Source organism: Poromitra crassiceps (assembly GCF_964638095.1).
Source record: "Poromitra crassiceps genome assembly, chromosome: 28".
NCBI classification, from domain to species: domain Eukaryota; kingdom Metazoa; phylum Chordata; class Actinopteri; order Beryciformes; family Melamphaidae; genus Poromitra; species Poromitra crassiceps.
In genome coordinates this window covers 3,085,883-3,104,976 of record NC_139651.1, presented here as the reverse complement: position 1 = coordinate 3,104,976, position 19,094 = coordinate 3,085,883, and positions in this window count along the sequence as shown.

The window sequence follows — 19,094 nt, the reverse complement described above, 5'->3', positions numbered from 1 at the left end:
GTGTTAGTCAGCCATTCCGCTCAGCCTGGGACTTGAGTCAGAGTGCAACGGGGTTGTCCTCTAAGGCTGTGGGTGGCTGCCTACCACCTCTCCCTTCGCCGGGAGGTAGCTCCGTTAGCAGGGCTATCTCCGGCCTAGGCGGCTGGCCCTAGCCGTGGGTGTGCGTGGGACGCTACCCCCGTCTAGGTTGCCTGGTCGGGCTTGTATATTGCCTTGTGGTAGCAATTATATTGCATAATTGTGTATATATTATTATAGATAATATTGGATTATACTATACTATATTATACTATACTATATTATATTAGGATATTCTAAGCTATAGCCTATAGCCTTTTGTACAATTAGATTGTATAATTGTAGAGTATTATATATAATATTGTATTATATCATACTGTATTTTATTATATCGTAAAGTTAGCTTGTTGGGCGCGGACGTGTCCTGGACTGTGTCCCAGGGCCCGCTCCGATCTCCCAGCCCGGCCCTCGTCGCTGCATTGCGGACGTGTCCTGGACTGTGTCCCAGGTCCCGCTCCGATCTCCCAGCCTGGCCCTCATCACAACAGTGCGGACGTGTCCTGGACTGTGTCCCAGGTCCCGCTCCAAGTTACGGGCTTGACCCCCTGTGCTCGTTGACAATGCTGGCCTGTTCCTCCTGTGGCGTGGAGCTGCACGTGGAGGATGGCCATGAGATGTGCCCCAGCTGCCTCGGGGTGGGTCACCTCCGGGAGGCCCTGTCTGACCCCTGCATTAATTGTGGCATCCTGCCCCTCCGCGTAAGGGAGGAGCGGTTACGAGAGGTGGAAGGCTGGTTGTTTGGGCACCGCCCACCTGTGGGCAGCAGCCCGAGGCGGTCTCCCCTTAAGCGGCGCCAGGAGGAGCGCGAGGGGGAGGACCACGGCGTGGAGAGGGTCCTACCGGCCTTGGCGGAGGAGACCCTCCCACCATCGGGGGTCTGCACTAGGTCCGCTGCTGCCGCTAAGAAGCGCAAGAGCAGGACGCAGGTGAAGCCGCGGAAGAAGGCGAGGAAGGAGACCTCTCGCCAGGACATGGAGGCCTTGCGAGCTGAGTTGGAGCAACTCAAGGCTCTGATGGTGCCGCCTGCGCACCCAGGTTCCTGGGCAGGCGCGGCCAGGGAAGACGCGCTGTCAATGGCGGCGTCAAAAACACCATGTTCCAGGACCGCGGAGAGGACCGCGAGGACGAATATGAGGACCCCGGGGAGGATCATTCCCCGGAGCGGGCAGTCTTGGCGGGCAGACGGGGAAGCACGGAGGCCAGGGACGGCTCAGATGCCGGGCACAATGCCGGGTCACAGATGACCTGCTGGTGAAGGCATATGAGGCGGCTGCTCGGGTGGCTCGGATGGGCAACTCCCTCTCCGTGCTCCTCCTCGCCCAGTCCCAGATGATGCAGGCGACGCATCAGGGGGCAGAGTTGGGACACACACATGAGGCGGCCCTGCAGGCCTTCGGGTTCATGTCGAGGGAGCTGGGCCGTGTGATGTCCACCTTGGTCGTGGCACGTCGGCAGGTGTGGCTCGCGCAGGCGCCTATGTCTGATGACTGCAGGCGGACGTTGAGGACGCTCCCGGTGGTGCCCGGTCAGCTGTTCGGGCCAGAGGCAGAAAGGGCCCTGGAACGGAGAAAGCTGTCGAACCAGGCCTCAGAGGGCTGGGGTCGGCGCAGCAGAGGCGCAGGGGCGGCCTCGGCCTACGTCTCGGGGAGACGGAGCGAGAGGCGGGAGCCACGGCGCTCACGATACTGGGACTCGCCTGGGCAGGCAAGAGGGCATGCCCAGGAGGCGACTGGCAGTGGGCGTCAGCCCAGGGGGGTGCGCCCTCCGCCCCGGGGGCGTGGGCGGGGGCGCGGCTACGACCGGCGCCCCCCCAGAGCCGCGGGAGGTCCTCCAGGCACGGCCTGAGAGGTCGGGGCCGGCGGTGGGCAGATTCACACATCAGCACCTGGCCTATTGGGCGGCCCATTCACAGGACCCATGTGTCCTGGACACCATGTCCAAAGGCTACAGGCTGCAGTTCCACCGCCGGCCCCCACCACCTTCCGGGGTCAGGATGACTTTCGTCACGGACCCCGCGAAGGTGCAAGCTTTGTCACAGGAGATAGTCAAACTCCTGGACAAAGGGGCGATCACACCATTGAACCCACGTACACAGAACGATGGGTTCTACTCCAATTATTTCCTGATACCAAAAAAGGACAGTACGCTCAGGCCCATCCTAGACCTAAGGGGGCTGAACGTACATCTGAAGGTCCTCCCGTTCCGGATGCTGCGGACGGCAGACGTCCTCCAGGCCATTACTCCCGGAGAGTGGTTCACCTCCATAGATCTAAAGGATGCGTACTTCCATGTCCCCATCCTCCCGGGGCATCGGAAGTTCCTCCGCTTTGCCTTTCAAGGCCGGGCATACCAGTTCGCCGTCCTGCCATTCGGCCTGTCCCTGGCCCCTCGCATCTTTACAAGATGCATGAGGGCGGCTTTGACGGCACTCTGCCTAGCAGGGTTGAAGGTCCTACCGTATCTAGACGACTGGCTGATCTGCGCCCCCTCCCGCCAGGAGGCGGAGCGCGCAACATCCAGGGTCCTTGCCCATATCGAGGCACTGGGCATGTCCGTCAATTGGGAGAAAAGCTCGCTGCGCCCGTCCCAACAGACCACCTTCATCGGGTTAGCCCTAGATTCAGTGGCAATGCGGGCGCGTCCAACGGGGGAACGCGTGGAGAGGATTCAGGGCCTGCTCCAGTATTTCGTCCTAGGCGCAAGCATGACGGTCCGGACGTGGCTCAGGCTGCTGGGGATGTTGACGGCGGCCGCAGCAATCACGCCCCTGGGGCTGCTGCATCTGCGCCCTCTACAGAGATGGTTCAGCAGCCTCCAGATGGATCCTCGACTGCACAGGTGGGTCAAAGTCAGGGTCACAAACGAACCTCTGGTCCATCTCCGCCGCTGGCGGGACAGCACGTTCCTGCTGCACGGGGTGCCTCTTGGCTCGGTCCCAGCGCGGCGGGAGGTCGTGACAACGGATGCCTCGCCCCAGGGGTGGGGGGCGGTATGGCAGAGGAGGTCAGTCCAGGGGGTGTGGTGCCCTCGGTGGAGGGGGCAGCACATCAATGTCCTAGAACTGCGGACGATTGGCTTGGCGCTGAGGCACTTCTTGCCTTCTCTCAGGGGCAAGCATGTGTTGGTGCGCACGGACAACACCTCGGCGGTGTTCCATGTCATCCGGTACGGGGGGACCAGGTCTCTGGCCTCCTTGAGGGAAGCCCAGAGCCTGTGGACATGGGCCCATCCGCGATTGGCCTCCCTGAGAGCGATGCACCTCCCAGGCAGAAGCTGCCTCCGGGCGAATGGAGGTTGCACCCTCAGGTGGTGCAGCGGGTGTGGGATCGATATGGAGAGGCCCGGGTGGACCTGTTCGCTTCAGAATCCACAACTCACTGTCCGCGGTGGTTCTCCCTAGCGGAGACCAGCGCCCCACTGGGGATAGACGCTCTCGCCAACGCTTGGCCGAGCGGTCTGCTGTATGCGTTCCCTCCGATCCCCCTGATAGGGCTCACGCTTCACAGGGTGAGGGCGTCGGGTCACAGGGTTCTCCTGGTGGCCCCCAAGTGGCCAGCCAGGCTGTGGTTCCCGGCACTCCTCGGGCTGTTGGACGGGGAACCATGGCAGCTCCCGGCGAGGGTGGACCTCCTGTCCCAGCTGGACGGGGAGGTTTGGCATCCGTGTCCGGCCCACCTGCAGCTCTGGGTGTGGCCGTTGAAGGGGACCGGGCGCTCCTGACGGGCCTTGGACCCTCGGTATGCGAGACATTGCGTAATGCGAGGGCCCCTTCCACCAGGGCGGTATATGCCAACTGTTGGGCTGCATTCTCCTCGTGGTGCAGGGACGGGGCATTGGACCCGGTCTCCTGCCCTGTACAGGAGATCCTGCAGTATTTGCAGGAGCTGTTTGACGCAGGCCGGGCGGCCTCGACCTTGAAGGTGTACGTGGCAGCCATCTCCCTCAGTCACGCCTATGTGGAGGGCGTGCCAGTGGGGCGGCACTATTGGGTGACGCAGTTCCTGCGGGGTGCCAGGAGGATGCGCCCCCCCAGAGAACACCGGGCGGCAGCATGGGACCTGCCGCTGGTCCTGCGGGCCCTGAGCGGGCCACCCTTTGAGCCCATGGCGGGGATGGCCTTAAGGGCAGTATCAATAAAAACGGCTTTTCTGCTGGCAGTGACGACGGCCAAGCGGGTGGGGGAGCTCCACGCTCTGTCCATTAGCCCGACATGCCTTCGGTGGAAGGCGGATGGCTCGGGGGTGACTCTATGGCCGAACGTGGCGTTCCTGCCCAAGGTCTTGTCCCCGACACACATTAACCAGGCCATAGAGCTGGAGGCGTACCATCCTTCCCCGGCTGGATCTCAGCCAGGGGAGAGCGACACGTCGCTATGTCCCGTCCGGGCGGTACGGCTGTATATCGAGGCGACGCAGAGCATCAGACGCTCAGAGCAGCTTTTTGTCTGCTACGGCGGGAAAAACAGGGGACAGGCTCTGTCCAAACAGAGGCTGTCCCACTGGATTGTGGACGCAATTAAGCAAGGCTATGACGTGGCAGGGAAGCCTGCGCCCTCTAACATTGTGTGTCATTCGACCAGGAGTGTGGCCACGTCCTGGGCGGCGATGAGGGGAGTGTCCCTGGCGGAGATCTGTGCGGCGGCGTCATGGACAGCACCCTGCACATTCTCCAGATTTTACCGCATCAACGTGGCCTCAGGGTCCACGCTGGCGGCGGCAGTCCTGCCATTGGCGGATATGGACCAGTAGGTGAGTCGGTTCCTCGTGACGCCGCAGGTATAAGTCATCCACAGTTAAACTGCCACTGGCAGTCAGGAAGGAATGAAACAGAACGTAAGTTACGGAGGTAACTATGGTTCTGTGAATTCCTGGATGACTGCCAGTCATGCCGGTCACTCGGAACCTTCGGTGTGAGAAGATTCTGAGATGACGTATGGTGGGTCACGGCGCACCTTTATAGACACGCAGGTGCCCCACGTCACGTACGTGACTACGTTGGTATAAAAACACTCGTCTGTCACGGAGCGCGAGATCATTATTCACAGTTAAACTGCCACTGGCAGTCATCCAGGAATTCACAGAACCATAGTTACCTCCGTAACTTACGTTAGTCTTGTTCTGTTGAAACACGCAACGTTGTTTTTCCGTCTAAACTGCATGGTTTTTGACTAGACCACGGAAGATTAGCTAAATGTGCAACTTTACCACCTCCCTCAAGCGTAAAAACGTTGCAACACTCGGAGGTTTTGCACCGTTTGTATGCGCCAATTGAAAATGGGCATAAAACGGTCGGGGGATGAAAAATGTATTTTTTTTAAATGATAGCGGCTGTCCTGTCCGCAGTGTCGGTGGACAATTGTCAACAACTCAACTGACACCATTCATTCATGTTGTCAGTTGTTGGAGCATTGTTTGATTGGTCTGCCATAGAGGCTAAACACAGACTGAACATGGAATATGATCTGACCAAACAAGGACAGACAGCTATGATATGACGACACACCAAACACACATCTGTGTCTGTGTCATGAGCTTTACTGTCTGTCACAGCCTCACAGCACAGCATGATGATGTCATATACAACAGTGTTTCTCAACCTGGGTTCCGGGGACCACCAGGCATCCTCCAGGGAGTTCTAGGGGGTCCCCAGCAAATTGACTATTAAACTTCACAATGATTTTTTTTACAAGATTTTAACACAAAGTCGAAGAATGACAATAGGCTATTTTGTTATCTCTAAATAGAGGTAGTTTTCTGCCAATCTAAAAATAGATAAATATGATTTGATATGAAAAAGGTTGAGAATCACTGACAGACAACTGCACAGCCTGACCTACACCTCTCTGTATCAGCCTATATGACCATACACCTCTCTGTATCTACATGACCTACTACACCTCTACGTATCAGCCTACATTATGTAAATGTAGGCTATGTGTTTATTGTACTTGCATGCACTTTATTTTGAGTGAATTTCATTTCTGTTTGTGCTGTTTTTCCTCATCAGAGACAGACGAGGAGTCGACGAGTGAGACACAACGTGAACACGGCGTTCACTCTGCACACCTGCCCGTCATGTGGGTGGAGCAAGGTCACCAGTGTCCGAGGCCTCCACATCCACCAAGGGAGGATGGGATGTCGCCAGGTAGAGAACACACACACACACACACACACACACACACACACACACACACACACACACACACACACACACACACACACACACACACACACACACAGTTATGAAGCAAAGGTAGGGTTATGAAGCAACATGCGTTGTGTTCAGCTAGCTAACAGTATGTCTGACTCTGAGTGACATTATACTTTGTTCTTTCAGAAGACCCCACCAGTGAAAGCTGGCACTCGGTTGGCACCTGCTGCACACCTGCCCCCGCCCGTGGCAGAGCTGGAGACGGCTGATGTGGCCATGAGGCAGGAGGAGCAACTGTCCCAGGCTGTCTCTGAGGAGGTAATGTCCCAAGCTGTCTATGAGGACATTGATGGGGCAGAGGAGGTCGTGTCCCACGCTGTCTCTGGGGACATTGGCGTGGCAGAGGAGGTAGTCTCGGCTGAGTCTACAGAGGAGGAGCCCGCTGATTTGGCCATGATGCGGGAAGAGCAGCTGTCCCAGGCTGTCTCTGAGTCACAGCTCAATGACATCCAAGCCTGTCTTGAGGTAACTCAGGCTGTTTTATTTACCCTCACTCTGCTGTGCTCTGTCGTTTGGCATTTGTATTTTATATAACAACAAGATGTTGTGTCTCCACAGGTGCACCGGGCTGCGCTCCGCTCTGAATACCTCAGAGACTTCTATGCCTGTCTCCAGGTAATTCATGCTGTTTATTTGCGCTTACTCTTGTGTGTTCTTTCTTTGGCATTTGCATTTTATAATACAAGTATGTTCTGTCTCCACAGGTGCAGCAGGCTGTGCCAGCCAACATCCACCGTTCCAGAAAATTTGCTCAACGCAAAGATGTTCTGCTTGAGTGGATGAAGGATGTTCACTCCCGCCTACAGCTCTGTCAGGAGACATGGGAGCTCACCATTGCGATCTTGGATCGTTTTCTAAAGGTAAAAAAAAAAAATCTTCCTTTTCAAAATCTTTTTTATTGGTTCTAATACATGCAGTGTAGAGCATTGGACATACGTTGGTTCACAGTGGTAGCAACATTGTTACAGATCAACCAATGATCTTTTCTGTGAACTTGCTAACACTCTTCTCTTCATGTGGTGCTGCAGGGCCAGCCACTGCCGGGCGCAGAGCTGGTGCTCGTGGGCGTGACGGCCATGCTGGTGGCCTCAAAGTTTGAGGAGAACACTCTGGAGGCCTGGTGGTACATCACAGAAAATGTGTTCCCAAGGGACCAGATTCTGGAGATGGAGGCGCTGATGCTGAGGAGCCTCGGTTTGAACACGGATGAGGAGGAGACGGCTGATGTCTCTATGGAGGAGGAGACAGCTGATGTCTCTATGGAGGAGGAGGAGGAACCCTGCCAGGCCTTCTCTGAGGTGCTCCTCTCTTTAGAGGACATTGATGAGCAGGACATGAAAGAGATCGAGGCCTATCTGTGCCTCCTTGAGGTAATTCATGCTCTACTTGGCTCTTAATCTGCTGTGTGTCTGCAGTGTGTATTTTATATTACAGGTTGTTCTGTCTCCACAGGTGCAGCACGCCGTGCGACCCGACTACATGCAGGCATACGAGGAAATCGATGAAGACATGCGAGCTATCCTAGTTGACTGGATGATCCAGCTCCACTCCCTCTACGGGCTGCTACAGGAGACGTTATTCCTCACGATTTCCATCATGGACCGCTTTCTACAGGTACAAACCGCTGCCCCGGTCGCTGCTCCACCCCCTCTGCCGATCTGGGGAGAGACTAGCACCATGCTTCCTCTGACACATGCACAGTTGCCAGCCGCTTCTTCTAGCTAACGCTCTTGTTAATGTGCCGCAGGTCCACCCAGTGTCTCCAGAACAGCTGCAGCTTGTCGCTGTGACGGCCTTGCTGCTGGCCAGCAAGTACGAGGAGCGACGCAACACTCCCGCTGTCGCCAGACTCGCCGCCATAACAAACAATACCTACACGGAGGCCGAGATCCTGGAGATGGAGGAGGTCATGCTGAAGGGCCTCCATTTTCAACTGGGACGCCCTGGGCCGCTCCACTTCCTGACCAAGGCTATAAAGGAAGAAAACGTGAGTTTGTCTACGAAATAGCTCCCAACACCTAGAGGATGAATACTACATTACATGCATTTATGGCTGTTGGCAGAATGCTTTTTTAATGTTTATTTATATATATATATATATATATATATATGTGTATATGTATGTGATCGGGGCTCTTAAAGTGACTGTCTTCTATCTGTCTAGTCTTCTCTAGAGACGTACATGATGGCCAAATACCTGCTGGAGCTGACGCTGGTGGACTATGACATGGTGCAGTACCGGCCCTCCGAGCTGGCCGCTGCCTCCCTCTGCCTGTCCCAGCTGCTGGTTGAAGAGTTCTCATGGGTGAGTTTACTCACTGAAGTCTGAAGCTGAATTACAGGACTTAAACAATAGACCCTTTTCACGGGGGCCATTTTGTGTCAAAGGCAGGGTAAACACAGGTGCAAGAAAGACAGTAATGAGTGTTTCCAACCTAAACTCGTGGAATTTGGAAACCCTCATTAGTGTTTTGCTTCCACCTGTGTTTACCCTGCCTTTCCGACACAAAATGGCCCCCGTGAAAAGGGTCCATCAACCAACACTTGACTGAATGTATCTCTCCTCCCCCTTGTGCAGTCTCCTAAACAGCAGGCCGACACAACCTATAATGAGGCCCACCTCCAGCCAATCATGGCACACATCGCCAAGAATGTTGTGACTGCAAACGAGGGGCAGACAAAGTTAACGGTGAGTCGGTTGCCAAAACAGTGAAGTCTCAATAAGATGAAATGTTGTTTTTAGCATGAGCTAATAATAACGCCTTGTATTTCCCTCCAGGCTGTGAAGGAGAAATATGAGAGCAGCAAGCTGCTGAAGATCAGCCTCCATCCTGACCTGAAGTGTCCAGTGATGGAGAAGATGGCCGCATCTCTGCTCTGAACATGGACGACCCCTCCACTCCTCCTTGCCTCCCCATTCCCTCCCTGATTCTATAGAGACTGTCCTAGCATGTCTGGGAACGCCCACAAAATGTTAAACGGCTGGCGCGCGAGTGGGGTAAAACCGCCCATATATCTCATGGGCTGACTCACCAAAAGACGGTGCTGCGGCTCTAAACTACAGGTTTGGGGGTTCTAGAGCAGAACACAAGACGTCGGCTCAGATGTGCGTTTACTGCGGTGGTTAAATCCCCGATCGTGTCTGCCTGCGCTGGGCTATCAGCTAAATTCTAACTTTGCTGAATGGATAGAACAGGGGTTTTTACCCCACCCTGACCACGCCCCCAGCCAGGCTGAGCCAGCTAAACCAGCGTCTATGACGAGACGTGGCCTCAACCTATTCATCCATCCCGTCCCAAGTCACCCTTACTCCACCTCCTCTGTTGAACCCCCAGTTGTGGTGACCCATCCACACACCCCCCCCCCATGCTTTTTGTGTTCCAGGGAATAGTACAGGTAGATGTACATTTTCTTATTTCACTTGTCTATCTTATCTTTTTTATACTGTTTTCATTTAAGTTGTCCTAAAAAATTGTTATTTTAATATGAAGTTTTAAAATCTGAAGTTTTAAAACTGTTCTGTTGATAAATATTCTGTTAAATAATGTACATAGTTTCTATTGTAATGTAATGTTTATATTGTTTTATTGTTGTAAATAAATGTGCTTTAAACCTATGATTTGACTTTTTAAAGGACATTAATTAATGACTAGTTGATATTGAATGATGGACTTATCAGGTAAATTACATTTTTTTTCCTCAAATATTCATTGGTTGCAGGTTAATTTGGTGCAGAACATGAAGTGGCATTTCATAGTCATTCATTACACACACACAGTAGACTATCTATATAGCCTAGGTGTGTCGGGGCAGCATGATATACACACTGGCTGCAGCTAGAGGGAAGTAGCTTGTGCAAAGCTGACGTGAGCCATCAGTGTGAGCCATGAAGAAGAGATACAGATAAGGTGAATAGATTCTGTTTCATTTCTGTCACCCAGCCAAAGATCCCCAGCAACAGATTGTGTCCTGTAACAATATCCAGCAAAAACATATTAGATCCTCTTCTCAACATGGCTACCTGCTCACTAATTGCAAGTCACTGTGGATTGGCGCATCAGCTAAATACTAAATGTGTATAGCCTATGTAACAATGGGGCAGTGGTGGCCTAATGGTTAGAGAAGTGAGCTTGTGACCGGAAGGTCGTCGGCTCAATCCCCAGGACCGGCAGGATAAATCTGGGTGGGGAAAGTGAAAAGGCAGCGCTTGACCCTCGGCATTGGCGGCATTGGCGTCACTAGATCTTCACTCATTGCATAGGCCGACTAGGTTGCACCATTTATGATGCCCCTTTGGGGTCCGATGTTGAGTCTGCCCCCTATAGGCCTATTTTGAAGATATTGTGTAAATATCCTGTGATTTTGTATCTATTTAGAGCTGTACTAGCGTTGTTTACCTCACTATGGGGTGCTCTTGTAGTTAGTGCTCTTGCACTGTGTACATTATCTCCTTTGTGAATTCTCATTCCTATGATTTTGACTATAGCCTACATTGCTGGCCTCCTTGAAGATTTAGATTTGTGCTATTTGTCATTGGGAAAGCTGTACTCTTGTATGTATGCACTTATCTTGGATGCATAAAGGCCCCCCTCACAGCGCATATGCACAATTAAGGCCAGAATAATAACTCACCTGCATCTCAACAGGATTTACAGCACAGCCACCTGAACACTCAAAGCCAACAGCACAATAACAAGAAATAAACTCACTTGTAGGGTACCTAACACAGGATTTACAGTGCAGGTACACTCAATTAAAGCCAAAAGCACAATATTCCTCTATTTGTCCATAAACATATGGAACATTTTGTCAAAAATATAGGGTTGGGGCCCTAAATACTGTAACATCCCCAGTTCCCAATACCAGGTGATTGTAATAAATTAACGGTTGACCTGTGATGACCTCATGCTGGCTGAATCTGGTGTGTCTGCACATATTCACTCACATAGTCATCACAGCAACAGGCAGTGCAGCCACCTGTTTCATTACAGTCACATCTGGAGTAGAACAGTTTGAACAAAACAGCTGTCAGTTACAACAGTAGAACATGTTCAGTACAAAATATGCATGAAAACTGAATATAAGGGCTGCATGTAAAACAGCAGCAGTAGATGTGACTGAGACTCTCTCTCTCTCTCTGCATTCTGATTCAGAGAGCAACACATACATTAGAATGACTTTCCAATAAGCCACCATATTGTTGCATGTTGGTGAAAGTAATTGACATGTGCCGGAGACATCGGCGGTGTAACCCACAAACCAATTACAATGTCCAAACGTTTAGCTTTGCTTTTGCTGCTCCATTTATTATTACTCAGGCAGATTGACAAAAACAGTTGAGTAAAACATCAAAAAATGGCTTTTCACAATACATGCTCTTAGCCTGGAGCTATCTAAGCCCTGGGCTAAGATAGCTCCAGGCTAACTTAGCGCCTTTTCACACACGCATTGTTAACCCAGGTTAACCTAAGTAAGTAAGTAAGTAAGTTATCCTTTATTTATCCCCATGGGGAAATTCATCCTCTGCATTTGACCCATCCTCTACTAGGAACCTTCCTAGAACTAGGAGCAGTGGGCAGCCACTGTGCAGCGCCCGGGGACCAACTCCAGTTCTTTTGCCAGTGCCTTGGTCAGGGGCATTGACAGGAGCATTAACCCTAACATACATGTCTTTCTTGATGGTGGGAGGAAACCGGAGCGCCCGGAGTAAACCCACACGGACACGGGGAGAACATGCAAACTCCACACAGAAAGGACCTGGGACGGACCGGGGTTCGAACCCGGGACCTTCTTGCTGTGAGGCAACAGTGTTAACCAGCAGCTAGCCGGGGCTGAAGTCAGGGTTAGCCCACTTTGGAGTGGGCCAGGATTGTGCAAGTGTGAAAGCTGTCTTAGCCCTGGGCTAACAGCTCTCTTAGCCCCAGGCTAACAGAATGACTTAACCCTGGCTAAGTGTAGTGTGAAAAGCCCTAATCATACAGGTAGTCTAACTAAACTTGAGCTACTGCTACACCTGCAGACGCCATGGCCACGGTCAAAAACTGTATAACCCCGCCCCCTTCCCACCTAGTGGTTCAACAAGTTTATTACACCAAAAAAGATAAAACACCAAAGCAAACAAATTGATGAATGGCACTTACACACCACTGTAAACGCCATGTAGTTGATTGGGGGGGGGGGGGGGGGGGGAGGGTGATTGACTCTATCTGACCCAGCAAACTCTACAACCAAATCACAATACAATTTGTTAAACTTAATTATCAGCTAAACATTAGATCAGTGATACTCAACTTGCAACCCGGGGGCCAGATGTGGCCCATGATAGGGTGCCAAGTAGCCCCCACCGACCATTTTATAATTCACAATGAAAAGTAATGTTAAATGATGTTTGACTGAGGTCCAACTTAATTGTCAAATATGCTTGCTCGCCACCCAGGCAGTTATATCAATGTACTTAACTAACTTAACTTAACTATCCTGTGTGGACCAAATTATCAGACTAAACTCTGGCTGGCACTGCAAAAACCTACAATCCACTACAGAACATTTTATATTATTGTATGTTTATTAACTGGCCCCTGGTCTCCTGTCATTTTGCAAAAGTGGCCCCCAGGCAAAGTAAGTTGAGTATCCCTGCATAAGGCTGCATTAGAGGACTGTTCAGATGCTGCCACAGATGATTCATGTCATAGGGGATGCTTGTTGTGACTTAGTCACTTGAGTTAATGGCAGGCTAGAAGTAATACACTGAAGAGCTGGGCTTTACATTCATTATGTTGATGTCACTGTTCATGTTTCATTCATATGAGTCAACTTTAGGGACAATACTAAATTCAATATATCTCAATACAGAACATGACGCTCTGGTGGGTCAGAAAAAAATCATGGTGATATTAGCTCCATGGTATTCTGCTGTAGTAATCACATCACAAATCAGACCCTTAACAATCACAGCTCTCTATTCAAACTATATTATTTACTTTATGATGAGATATTTACATTTTTGTTTACATTGTAGCAACGCAATGTCAAGATTTATGGCTGAGAAACAAACATAATTATGCATAGAGACAGACTTTGCTGTGACTGAACTTTGATTCATTACATGTTTGGTTGGAGAGAGAGAGGCTTGTTCCCCCTGCAGACATAGACCTTTGAGCCAATACACCCAAGTAATTAGTCGTGTGCCTAAAGTGAAATTTATACCCGGGGCATCAAAGTTATCGCCGGCTACGCCAGTGGCTGAAAATACAATTGTACTCAGAGAAGTTTGTTTAACTGCCTCTCATCTCTCCCTGCAGATGAAGTACTTCACCAATAGGAGGGACTTCCTGAAGTACATGGAGAGAATGGAGACAGAGGGCCTCACACCTGCAGAAGGCCCGCGGCAGCCCTCCTCACCTCCAGACACACTTGGACTTGTGCAGATGTGTTCCCACAGTCATGGAAAACCTCAAAATCTCATTTCCCAGGCCTGGAAAAGTCATGGAATTTGTAAAATCCTTGAAACTTTTACGAAAAGTTTAGTTTAGTAAGTTACAATAGTAATCTTCTACATAAAGCAACATAACAGCAAACGTGACGTAGCCCTGTGTGTCGTTGCACGATGTTTTGTTTACTATCACGTACAGTATGTTGCTTCATGTTCGTGTGGCGCGTTGAACATGAATTTGGATTCTAGTGCTTTTTCTATTTTTAGAAATAGTTTTATGGAAAATTAATTATTCCTCAATCCCCCCCCCCCCAAATGTAATGTGACCCATTGACTCAGTATAAGAAATCCAATATAAAGAGCTATTTGTCCAGTGTAGTAATCATTTCTGGTATTGATTCAGAGTCACAGCTAACATTATGGATCCTTGAAAAGTCCTGGAAAAGTTTTGAAATGTTATCCATGAAAATGTGTGGGAAAGCTGGATGTCAGGCCGAGGACGGGAGCGACAGCCTGAGGCGAGGAGTTTTGTGATGATCCTGTAGACAGAGTGGCTTTCCTCATACCTTTATCAGCCCACATTCACATGTGCTTTACTTTGTTTTATTTATTGTCATTGTGATTTAATGTGATTGAAGCCGCAGTAGGAAAGTGCTCTGGTACTGACTGACATCAGCATATACTGTGTAGATTACAGTTATGAATGAAATCCTGAAGAATGAATTTTTGTTGTGAAAAAGTATGAAAAACTAAAGAAATGTGATTTTTGTGATTTTTCTTTTGCATACATTATTAAATAGGTGCACTGAAACCAGGGATGTGATCTAAAATAGAAAAAAACAAAATTCAAGCTAACATCTGTGTTGCTGTTAGCTTGATGTCTCTTCCCTCGATTAATTGTCTGATGCAAAGCTTCTGTATTGGCTTAAAAGATGAGAGATTGTGAATCCGCAATGTTTCTAAAATAACTTCGGTACGTCCATCTTTTGTTTTGTTGTTTGCCGTTCTGATACTTGGGTCAAATTGTCAAGTTAACGTGAAAGTTGACGAGCTAGAAACGCTGCCATCCGGTCTAGGGCGGGCTCTAGGCCGGAACCAGTAGGGTGACAAAATCAATTGTGGGCGGGAGCCAGGCTCTTTCTCGCCGAGAAGAGCCTGGTGACGCGAGGTTAGGGTTGCGTGACGTCACCTACCTATAGCGAGAGCGGATTGGTTGACGCTGGGGCGAACTTCAAAAGTCAGAGCCGCCCGTTGCCAAACTCATGGAAGCTAGTCTCATCACGGAGGACCCACCCACCGTCGACTACATCGAAGCTGCACAACGAAACGTTTTAGCCGGTGAATTAAGTGACTTTACTTCGGCTGGAATTACAAGTAAGTCAATATTTGAGTGATAACGTGCATTTATCACAGCATCAGCTTTAGTTTGCATCATGCTTTTACTGGCGGCGGCCGGCGGTGTCGAGTCGACACCATCACCTGAAGTCTTTTGCAAACGTTGTAACATTAGCTAGCCCGTCTCCTCACTGGTTGTTAGGTAACCTACTCGGAGTGCAACATTAGTTTGTGTTTAATCTCTTGAGACAGACTTTAACACCGTTAGACAGATTGTTTCTGTCGAAGGCTTTCTCTGCCTGCAGTGTGTGTGTGCGTTTGTGTGAATGTGTAGTGAGTTTTGCCTCCGCTCCGTGTTGTGTGTTTGAGTGGACAACGTTATGCTAGGCTGTGCAGTTATAACGTTCTGGACGTTATAACTATGTTAACAGTCTAGCATAACGCTGTCTAGCGTTATGCTAGACTGTTAACGTAGTTATAACCTTCCTCATCGTTGGAACGTTACGCTGTTAACGTTACACTGTTAATGTAGTTATAACGTCCTCATCTCTCTTCAACGTGAGATGAGGTTTTGCATTGGGATGAATCAATCACCATGTTTGTAAACACAGATTGGCCAATTCGGGTGCAACTGCCGTTATAGTTTTAATATATAACTAACTAAAATAATATATCTAACTAAGTTAGTGACACAGCTCATGTCACATTCATCTCCACAGTACCATGCCTGACCTCGAGAGCTCCACCCTGGACATCATGGCAGCCAACACCAAGACCGTTCAGGACAAGGCAACAGCTCAAGGTAATAGGCTACACTCACCTATTGTTTCACATCAGGAGTTCATTCCAAAAAGAAGAGTAACTTCAGTAGTGTGCAGGTGGTTTGGTTACAAAAGAGTACGTACAACAAACCAGGGTCATATTCACAACGTCTCTGATCAAGCTGGAAGTACCACTGTAGCTTCACCGGGTAGTGAAGCTGTAGCTGCCTACCAACACGAGGGTTGCAGGTTCGCGCCCCCGTGTTGCCTCCGGCTTGGTCGGGCGTCCATACAGGCACGATTGGCTGGTGTCTGCGGGTGGAAAGCCGGATTAGGGCTAAGTGTTCTGGTCGTTGCACTAGGGCCTCCTCTGGTCGGTCGGGGCACCTGTTCGGGGGCGGAAAGGAACTGGTGGGAATAGCGTGATCCTCCCACGTGCTATGTCCTGCCGGTGAAGCTCCCCGCTGTCAGGTGAAAAGTAGTCTCAACGCTATGTTACTGCATGCTGCAGAGCTCTCTCTGGGTCTGGGACAATTTCCCTCAGCCAGCTGGTTATGGGAGGGAACCGTTCACTTGGCCAGTGGTGGATTCAGTCTTCCCCAATCAGTAACGACTTTGGGATCAGACGACACGGGAGGCGCAGCCCATTTTTCAAACCGCTCTCTCATCGGTGCTACGACCTGTCACTCATTCAATTTTAACCCGCCTTCAAGTCAGCAAGGGGGGAATTGGCCAAGTACAATTGGGGAGAAAATGGGGGGAGGGAATCAGAAATGATAATAATAATTAAAGAATGAATAAGGGTCTCTCTCAAGGATGTTTTGACAGGATGCATTGGCTGTTGCAGGAATCAAAACCATATTTCATACCACCAGGCTATCCAGCCATTGTGGTTTGAGGACCACAATGGAAATAAGCCCTCAGACTTTTTTGTGTTTTTATCCTCTGTGATTTTGTCTGTTCTTTCATTACTATATGTACTGTTGTGTTATTTTATTTTATCACCAAATAAATTAATGCATTCATTCAGTCATCTCCCACAACTCTTCCACTTCTCCACAGAGGTGGCCGTAAACGCAAACAAACTGGTCGAGCGCTGGGAAGAATGCAAGGCACCGGAGAAAGAGAAGCAACAGAGAGGATCAGAAGTTCAGAAGGAACTACAGGTCCGAAGCATGGCTGTGAAAAAAGGTAAATTGTAATTGGATTACTAGGACAAAAAATATCATCTCTGGTTGTTTATGTGCATTGGTTGGAGAGTAGGAGGTGAAATGTGTGTGCATTTTCTTTTCAAAATCACATGTAAAAAATCCCACTTTAACCCCTGTGCAGGCAAATATTTCTGATGAGTAAGGGGGAGAAAATGTTGGCAATCTGGCTTTTAGGTATTTTGCTATTTTTATTTTATTTTATTAATTAATGGATTATTAATTTGCCATATGCCCATGTTCACATCCTCTGTTAATGAAATAAAAATATATAGGGAAATACATCATCTTAGTTGCGTGTGCTGATCAGAGTTGTGATTAAAGGGTTCGGTGGAAGATTTTCACATGTCAAAGTGAGCCCCGGTATTCTTAAGTTTGGGAACCCCTGGTCTAAACCAATGGAAGGCAGTTTTATTTGATGTTTGATTGTTCAGCGATCTGTGGTGGTTTCATTCGCTATCATTTATGTGATAGTGCAGCATGAAGTCGCAATTAAGGATGGACAATTTTCTACTGTTTTCACCATGACTGTCTCCACAACATCCTTACCACAACCCATATCCATGCTGTTTCATTTTTTGTCTGTTATACCCTTTTCTCCTTGTCTCTGGACCCAGCTCCGGCCGACTGGCTCCCTCCTGTGGACTCGTCTGAATCGGCAGCCTCCTTTGCCCCTCAGGGCTTTGTGTTGCAGGCTCCTGTCGGCTTGTCCTTGAAACGTCAGCCTCTCGCTCGTCGCTCAGAAGATGCTTTCCTCACACCAAGGTCTGTCTGTTTTCCCCCCTCCTTTAAGTAGACTTTAAATTGACTTGTTGAAGGCACAATCCGCACTATAATGAAATATATATAAAATAAATGTGATGCCCCCTTTGATTTGAAAGCGGGCAAAAGTACTTGAAAGTCCTTGCTGCAGATAGTTTTGTAGTTAATGCAAACATTTCTTGGAGGTAGAAATGAACAAATGACTGATCATTGGTTAAGACAAACCACACTTTTTCTAAAGTTATGTTAGAATGTCTCAAGCACCAGTGAAAAATCTAAATCCCCTTCTGATTTCCTAATTTCCAGGTTCAATCTTCACTCTGCTCCTGTTCCTGCGGTCCACCTCGAGCCTCAAGCTGAGCAGAGCCGACCCTCTCCTCCCAAATCCCCCCACCGCTCCTCGCCTCGCTCCTCTCCCACACCGGCCCTACCCACTCCAGTCAGCCCCCAAGAGGTTCCAGACGATCCCTTTGAGATGTCCTTCCAGGAGAAGCTGCAGCACTTTGAGCAGCTGGGCCAAGCGGCTGAGGAGTTGTCCTTCTCTCCCACCTCCTCCTTCGTCACCAAGGTGATTTACCAACTTTCTTTATTTTTTTTATTTTTTTTAATTTAATTCAATTTTAATTCCAATTCAATTTCAATTCCAAACAGGGGAAGCAAAAGGATGTTATGATTTTATTAAACCCTGCACCTGATATGCTAGGTTATTTGGCGATGCAGGTAAAACAGACGGTGTTTTGAACACGAAGTCATAACACAACTGGGTCAAGTGGGCGGGGCTACATAAGGTCAAGTGGGCGGGGCTACATAAGGTGAATAAAGCAGAAAAAACTGTCAACCATTATAACAAATCCCTTTTTGCCATGTTTTTGCAGCTGGACATCATCCCCGCCATGGCTCCAGGGTCAGAGGTCAATGAGGAGAAGCTCAAGTTGGCGAGGAAGAAGCAGTACGTCCCCCTTTCCTGTGTCCTTGATTTTGAGGGAATTGGGCCTTTAAAGTCTTTGAACTTGATGTTTAAGAAGGTGTGGGAGGAGATTGATGAATGAGGAGGGTACCTATGACAATAGCTCATTGTGTGTGTGTGTGTGTGTGTGTGTGTGTGTGTGTGTGTGTGTGTGTGTGTGTGTGTGTGTGTGTGTGTGTGTGCTCCTAGGTTCATCATGGCAGAGCTGATTCAGACAGAAAAGGCCTACGTACGAGACCTGCGTCGGTGCTTAGATGTAAGTTCAGCTGCACAACAGAGGGTCTCGGAAAGTATGCAAAACCAATTTGATAATTTCCAAACCTTCAAAAGTGGCAGTTGTA